Genomic DNA, 8,438 nt, shown 5'->3' on the forward strand with positions numbered 1-8,438 from the left:
TCTGTGTTTGCGTAAAAGAGATATTGTCTCAGTGCTGGATCATTCTGTGTGTGTGTAAAAGAGAAATTCTCTCAGTCCTGGATCATTCTGTGTTTGTGTAAAATTGATATGCTCTCAATCCGGCATCATTCGATGTTTGTGTCTGTTTCAATGGAGCGCGATTACAGTTGTGATTACCGAACATTTAATGTGATGTAATCGAAAGCGCATTTTGTTTACCTGCGTATGTGCGGACCCACTTTGCAATGCTTCTGTTCAGTAATTCAATATATGTTTATCTTTACGTGAAACATATATTTATCATAATAGTGTCCCTGAAAAAGTTCACAATTCTCTTCACACCAATGCATATCATCGAGTTATTGCATTTCATAGTATGGAAGGAGGCTATTCCGGCCCATCATGTCCACGTTTGCCGAACAAGAGCTATCGAGCCTCATCCCACTTTCCAGTACTTGTTCCGTACTCTTGTAGCTAACGACACTTTAAGTGCAAATCCAAGTACTTTTTTGCAACGTGGGCAGGGAATCTGCCTCGACCATCCTTTCAGCGGTGTGCTACAGAACCCTCTGGGTGAAAAATTGTCCCCACAAATCACCTCTAAGCCTCCTACCAATTACAATAAATTCATGCTTCCTCTTTGTTGACTGCTCTGCTAAGGGAAATAGGTCCGCCTTAACACCTCTACCTAGTCCACTTATAATTGTGTATTCCTGAATATCGTCTCTCCTCAGCATTCTCTGCTCCACAGAAAACTAAAACAGCCTATCTAATCGTTCCTCATAGCTCAAGTTCTCTGGTCCAGGCAACATTCTCGTAAATCTCCTCTGTTTTCTCTCCAATGCAATTACATCTTTCCTTTAATGTGCTGAAACAGTACTCTCGTGGTGGCCTAACTAGTGTTGTATGCAGTTCAAGCATAACCCTCCCGCTGTTGAATATTATGCCTCCACTGTTAAAAGCAAGTATTCCATATGCTTTATCAACCACATTATCTACTTCGCCTGCAACGTTCAGGGACCTGTGGAACTGCACTCCAAGGTCCATTTGTTCCACTACACTTCTTAATGTTCTACAATTTATTGTGTATGTTCTTGCCTTATTTTCCCATTAAAGTATATATTAATAATTTGAGACATGTCATGAGCTCAGTGTAGCAAGCTAGGGAAAAATGGTGAATTTGGATAAGAATTTTCAGGTGATTGACAAAAGAACCACATGCATCAAATATTTAACACACTACCCACGAGGATGGGACTGGACACACGTGTGCAGAATACAATGGATTCATAGTCCATCGCGTTATCAAGTCGGTCACCTAGTCTCGCAACACGATCAGCCATTCCGTTTATTTATTTTTGCATCTAAACAGAATTCCCCTGTGACAACGTGCCTTCACCGCTTGTCCTGCCCGTGCACCCAAATCGACAATATTGAAAATCTACAATCAGCTTCTGTAAGCAAAGGGCCTTCCGTTACTTCAAGTGAGCGACTTTCAGAAATGGTCGGTTTTGAGACAGATTCAGAACAGAAAAAAAGATGTTTCGCACTGTGAGTTAAATGACCTTGACAAGACCTCAATAGCATTGAAGCAAATCACCTTCATCATTCAGCCTCGCGCCAATGCCATCACCAGACAAACTGTTGCGGGGAGAATTGTGAGCAAAGTAAAGGAGTGCTATTGATTGTGGAAGGCAGAAAAAGCTGGGAGAAGAGGTGGGTTTGAAGGAGTAAATATGTGCCCACCGCTAAAAACGTAATATCTGTTTAATTTTGTAAGGATAGATGTTTGGCTGTGTTCTATCAGCAGGTACTGGAGTGAATAAAATAAATAAAGCGAGATGTGCCATGACTCGGATTCGAACCGAGGTTGCTGCGGCCACAACACAGAGTACTAACCACTATACGATCACGGCGCCACACACCAGCTGTCACGGTTTTTTTCTGATTGCAGCAAAGTTACACACGGCGCTGGTCAGAAAATATATAGTTTTTTGATGAGGCCAAATTCGACCCCGCCAGAAATTAAAGCAACAGTGGTAAGCGACCAAGGCCACGCACTGAATAGGGCCTTAATCCAGAATGGGAACTAGTGCAACCCCAGTTACGTTTAAAACGATTTCAGCTCTGTTCCATGGCAAGAAACTCTCCCTTTGTGAATCATGAAGATAGTAAGTGCCAGCCCCGCTGTGAGTCAAACCGACCATCTTTTGTTTACGAGATAGGCGCTTTGACTAGTTAAGCCACAGATTCAAACCACGCCTTTGGTCTATCGCCTACACTCACTCATATCTATCAGCCACCTGTCACTTCCATTTAGAGTTTGAGTCCATTTTATATTTAAGCATCTCTCTTGTCTATTCCGCCATGTGTGCCAATGCTGCCTGTATCTCTCGCTGCATTTATCTCGATGTCAATCCGTGCGTTGATTCTGAATGGATACCTATGTTTGTCTCTAACGTGAAATAAATAAAGGACGCAGATAATGCCTCCTCTGACACCAGGGAAATGAGGAGCCAACATTTATGGCAAGATATTGTTTATTGTCATCCAGAAAATACAATATTCCAACTTGAACGATTTAGATTCAGTTCTGTGCGAACGAGATTATGACCCCAACGTGTTTCCAATAAGCCATATTTTAAATCGATGTCCGAAGCAGTCCCATTTCACCTCAACGAGATTCATAACAATAAACATAGAAGCAAGCAGTGAAACGATATTTGCAGAAAGAGTTGTGAGACTGCAGAATGCACTGGCTCAGAGCAGCAGATTTAAAACTAGGTTTAAAAACATGCAGCGTGTGGGATGAAGGGGTGAGTGAGGCAAGAGATCCACAGGAAAGTCGGGGGAGTTCTTCACTGACGACAGCATCATTGCGCGTGGCATGGTTATTTTGCTTTTAAATATGAATAAAATGCAACGTGTGTTTGCAGCTGTTTCTGTTTCTGTCCTGTTACGTTCATAGGAAAATAGAAACAGGAGGTGGCTATTCAGCCTCTCAAGCTTTCTCCGACATTTAATTAGATCAGAGCTGGTCTGTGCGATGATTCCATACACCTTCATAACCTTGTCTAACAACAATCTATCAATCACGAGTTTGAAATTGTCATTCGACCCCCAACATCAACCGATTTTTAGGGGAGGAAGTTCCAGGATTTCCCTACCTTCTGTGAGCAAATCGATACCTTTCATCATCCTTGGACAGGTTAGCTCTAATTTTACGTGTAGCTCCCATTGAACTGGGCCCTCCCACTCCGGAAAATATTTCTCTTTATCTTTCACCTATTTGTTTACAGCTCTGACCGAATTCCATACCCCACAACATTACCTGTTCCCGTGATGCTGCCCCTCTAATTTGTATTTTGAGATCATGCCACTTTCTCTGATGATTCTCTGCGCCCGATCTCTACAATTGTATTAGTTGTCGATCATTGGCAGCAGGCGGCAGAAGCGAGCGGGATATGGAACCTGACAGAGAATGCTGCTTCACATGGTTGCCTTATACCCCACGAGAGCTTGTGGGGATTGGAAAACCTTCATGTTTCACAAAGTTAGAATTAAGGAAGCGATGTCTCAAAGTGCCACCATGTAGAAGAAGCGCCTCATTGTATGGGGGTATTTGAGACACAACAGGATTGTATCCGTCTGACTCCAGATTATAATCTGTGTGATCGTATCACACCTGTGTCGCGGCGGCCTTTACTCCAGATGTGCGTCCGAATAAATCAAAACTCTTCACATTAAATACTGTCATCTTTTCACGTTTAGAGAAGGGTTTCTCGGAGCAATGTGCTTGGTTCTCTCACTAATGCGTTGGTAAAAATACAGAGGTTAAATGATTTGCAGAGATACCTTCAAAACATATCAAATCTTACATTCACTAACATGAAGCACAAAGTCACTAATTCAGAAACGTATTCTGTATTCGGCCCTGTGTTGCAATCTGTAGCACATTAGATTTCTAGGTAAACTTCAAACAATCATTCCAAGGTTGTGGGTTCGCGTTCCACCCGTGTTGTTACTTATTCAAGTTTCGGTGAGGAACTTTTGCAGCACACCTACAATTCATTCATTACTGTGGTTCATTGAATTAGAATTGCCGGAATAGCACAGTTGGCAGCGCGTTTTGCTGAAGACGTAAAGATTCCGAGCTTCGGAGGTTTTTAGTTATTTTGTGTCTCTTTCTTTGGTCCGATTCTCGAAATAGTGCGGACGGAATGAAGACAGATGAGGTTTTGCTCCACATGTTCACTTCCGGTGTCCTAAACACCAAACCCTGCCTAAAATTTGAGCCGATAACCTTTGAATGTGTCTGTATAATAGAATGATATAAATGGTCAATGCAATACACATTGCGCCACAAAGCCGCTCCCGAGCCCTAACACCTCAACGGTTTTAATGTGTTTCTTGCAGCACCATTGCCAACATCTGCCTAATTGTTCAAATCAAAAAAACGCCGAAAATTCTATAAATGGCAGTGGTAGTATGAGGAGTGAGGTTGCTCCCAGCGAGCGGGGCGGTTTGTCCGCTCCCGTCAAACTTCATTTCCCACCTCTAAGTGATCGCTTGCAAACGTCGAACACATGTGATGATCTTTATCGAAATTCTCAACAAGCTGTTCAGCGGAATTCTTGCTTGTGTTGAATATTATGTCGGAAGCATATACAGATACTCCGTGTGTTGACACATATTCCACTTTGTGCCAAAACCATTGTCAGAGCGTTGAATTAGAGTCTGTTTCTAGATCATTTTTCCTAACTTTGGAGTTAGTGATTTATGAATGGAAACGGCCCCGCTCCCTCCTATAAATCTGTAATACAAAAACGCTACTGTAAAACTCTCACCTGCACTTGCAACATTGCGGCCCAGAGGAACCTAACTGCTCACATGGAAACTCTAATAAGTAGATAAAGTTTGAGAACCGACCAAGTGTACCTTCAACTCCGCTGCACATGTTACTAGCAAAACCAGTGTCTGTTAGAGTTGAGGCATTTCGCGTGCCTGTACTGTCATATAAATACCGCGCACTAATCGATCATGCCACTAGAGCCACATGCAGATGCTGTGCGGTATCAGTGCTCCCAGCATACAGCTGCCTTTTCAGCTGTCTTATAAAAAAGAAGACATAGGATCATCGAATCATTCAGCGCAAAATGGGGCTGCCATCCATCGCGTCTGTTCCGGCTCTGTAAATTACACACATACCAATTATTTTTTGCCGTAGTACTGGTTTATAATTGTGTTGTTTCTGTTTTTTATTTATAATGCAGGAAATAAATATTCATATTTGAGTGAGTGCAATGTAATTAAAGTGGAATTAAACACGGACTCGAGGAGAAATTACGAGGAGAGGATTACAAAAATCAGCGTTGTATGATATTGAATTTGTAAGATTAAGTTGTGATTTGATTGAAGTTGTCACGATATTAAGGGGAACTGATAGTATAACCAGTGAATTTGTTTACGCTGGTTGGATTTTCGCGGATTCCCGTCTCTGCCCTTTCCCTGTGCAGCTTTGATCCCTGCTCGCAGCGGGTACTTTCTCTATTGAAATCAATTATCCAAATCGTTTAATTTGTTCAATCGGAACCCTCTGGAGTGTTTTGGAGATTTAAAGACCTGTTCTGAGGAAACAAAAGGTTTCGAGAGAGACATGGAATATTTACGTACTTCAAGAAAGCATGCTGAGATGGCTGACCTATTTCCAAACTTATTCTGCAGATTGCCTGGAAGTTTCAGAAAAGGAGGCCTCGAGAGAATGCGGATCACCATCACCTTCTCAAGGACAATGAGAGATGGGCAATAAGTGCTGGTGTTGCCCGCGATACCTACATCCCAGGAATGAATGAAAAAATCAAATTTGCGACGAACGACGCCGATTTAAAAAATATTTTTTTTTGTGAAGAGTTTGTCTCATTCGATATCTTGCTAAAGTTTCCAGCAATTTTTATTTTTTGGTTTTAACATTGCAACTCTGAGTTCGTTTAAAATCACCAATATAAAGTGAACTATGACAGCGGTGGGTTTCTAACACAAACACTCTCGGGAACTGGAACATAAATTCAGCGCCTTACATCGCTCAGCCACGCTACAATGCCAAAGGCAATTCATATGATGCTGGTGATAGATAATTGAAAGTTAGCTCTCCCGTTGCCTCATTTGAGACCATGAAGGAAATAAAAGAGCTTCCTGAGCTGTGTTCACGGATCAAGGTGGTTGAGAGGTGAAGGTGATGGACCGCTAATCCACTGTGTGTGGTTTCCAATTATATCGTTTTTGCATTGAATAATATTATTATTTGCTTTTTTCTACTCATTCAAGACTGCTCCGTCTGAGTTCCATTCTTGCCCAAGCCGCAGTGGGGGAGTTTTATTTTGCTCATTTAATCTCTTTGCTCAAAACAGCAAAGTCCGAATTCCATCCACAACTTTTGATTCCACCGAGTGGTTGGAATTGTAAGATATGAACGACGTGAAGTATAAATCAAAGTGGAAGTGAGGTCCTGGGAAAAGCAATATTTCTCCACCGATGATGCCTGAGCTGCTGAATGTTGCCAGCACTTTCTTTTCATAATTTTGTGCTTTCACTATAGCAGTTTACCAGACAACTCAAAACTTGCCGCAAGGGCGCAAGTCCTAGCTGAACGTTTCTGTGCTCTTTTCAAACACAAGTTCTAAATTAACGTTGCTACTCACCAGCTGTAAAGTCAGCCATTTCTCACTGCATTATCCTGCACCCGGGCATTCAAAATACACTTTGCTCATGGTATCGGGGAGTCTCACAATTTCTTATTGGGGATTCTGAGAGCAAGGAGATCTCAGAGGATCTGTGGGAATTGAAGGTTTTCTGAAAATGTGTCATGTGATTATGAGGGTTCTCAGTAGATATCAGAGAGAGTAACTGACTCTCAAAATATTTTGGAGAAATTGCGGGATCTCAGAGGATATCAGAGCGGGTAATCCACGCTTAGTAGGTTTCAGAGATAGTAAGGGAAGCGCAGGATTTATTAATGACGCTGAGGAGGTACTGGAGTGAGTAAGGCTAGCTCGGGATCTATCAGAGAGCGTATGCGAAACTTTTGCTGCTTCAGAAAGTCTAATGTAACATGAGTAGTTATCTTCTGAACATCACATTTTATAAATATCAGCATGGTTAATTAAAGCAAACGTTGAAATCGAATGTCACAGATGGTTTGCCGTCTCACACTTCGGGGATATGAGATGGTCGATTGCGGCCAGACTGAACATTTGAAGCGCTCAAAAATACATTGATAACGAACACAGATCCTCCACCCCAATGCATTAAATAACAATATACATACCGTTAATTACATTGGAATAATCAGAGACGCAAAAACCGTTGCATTTAACACAATAACAACTCACAAAAAGATGTGAATCTAACGTGGAGACACTCAAGTGTAGTTACAAAAATCACAGTTAATTGATTGTTGTAACAGAACTTTAATTGAGTTTTTTTTTAACCATGCTGTAAATATGAAAGTTTTGTGTGTACCTTCTTCAAAAGCCGCTGTAGATTTCTGTGGAATGATTTAACTGCTATCCGATAATTTATGATGTTGATTACTGCAACGTTTGAGACCAATGGATTGATTCTCAACAGAATGATCTTAAATAAAGTCGCTTCCAAAGCTATGCAGAGTTGGCTAAAGTTGATAGGTAAAATAGATTAAAGTGCAAGAATGTTGATGAGCAATGGCGGATATTTAAGTTGATATTTCCTAACTCTCCACAACAATATATTCCAGTCAAAAGGAAATAGATTAAGAGAAGGGAGAACCAACAGTGGCTAACGAAGGAAGTAAAGGATGGTATCAAATTAAAAACAATGGCATACAATGTAGGCAAGATTAGTGGGAGGCCAGAGTATTTACAAATAACAGCAAACGACGACTGAAAAAATAATAGAGAGTGAACATGGATTATGAGAGTAAAGATACAAGAAATATATAAACAGATATTAAAAGGTTCTGCAGGTATATAAAAGATGAAGAGAATTGCTCAAGTACCTTAGAGGTTGAGACTAGGAAATAAATAATGGGGAGCAGAAAAATGGGAGAGACTTTGAACAAATATTTTGTACCGGTATTCACGGTAGAAGACACTAAGAATATCCCATTAATAGATAATTAAGGGCCGATATTGAGGGGTAAATTAATACAATCACCATCACTAAAGAAAATGAGTTCAGTAAAATAATGGAACTAAAGCCAGCCACGTCGATTGGAGCTCATTGTCTGCAGCCTCGGGTCTTAAACGAAGATGCTGCAGAGATATTGTTTGTAATCTACCAAAATTCACTGGCGTCTGGAGAGATCCCAGCTGATTGGAAACCTGAAAATCTTAAGTCTACATATAAAAAAGAAGGGAGGCAGACAGCAGGAAACTATAGACGAGTTAACCTAATATCTGTCG

At 41.1% G+C, this 8,438-nt stretch overlaps 1 non-coding gene across 1 annotated transcript; it reads right to left on the bottom strand.

Annotated features, from left to right (window-relative positions):
- Window positions 1–1,844: 1,844 nt before the first annotated feature.
- On the bottom strand, window positions 1,845–1,916 carry trnah-gug (transfer RNA histidin (anticodon GUG)). Its single transcript has one exon. It is a non-coding gene; the product is annotated as a tRNA-His (tRNA).
- Between the last annotated feature and the right edge of the window lie 6,522 nt (window positions 1,917–8,438).

The sequence above is a fragment of the Pristiophorus japonicus genome, unplaced genomic scaffold (assembly GCF_044704955.1).
Source record: "Pristiophorus japonicus isolate sPriJap1 unplaced genomic scaffold, sPriJap1.hap1 HAP1_SCAFFOLD_35, whole genome shotgun sequence".
NCBI lineage: Eukaryota > Metazoa > Chordata > Chondrichthyes > Pristiophoridae > Pristiophorus > Pristiophorus japonicus.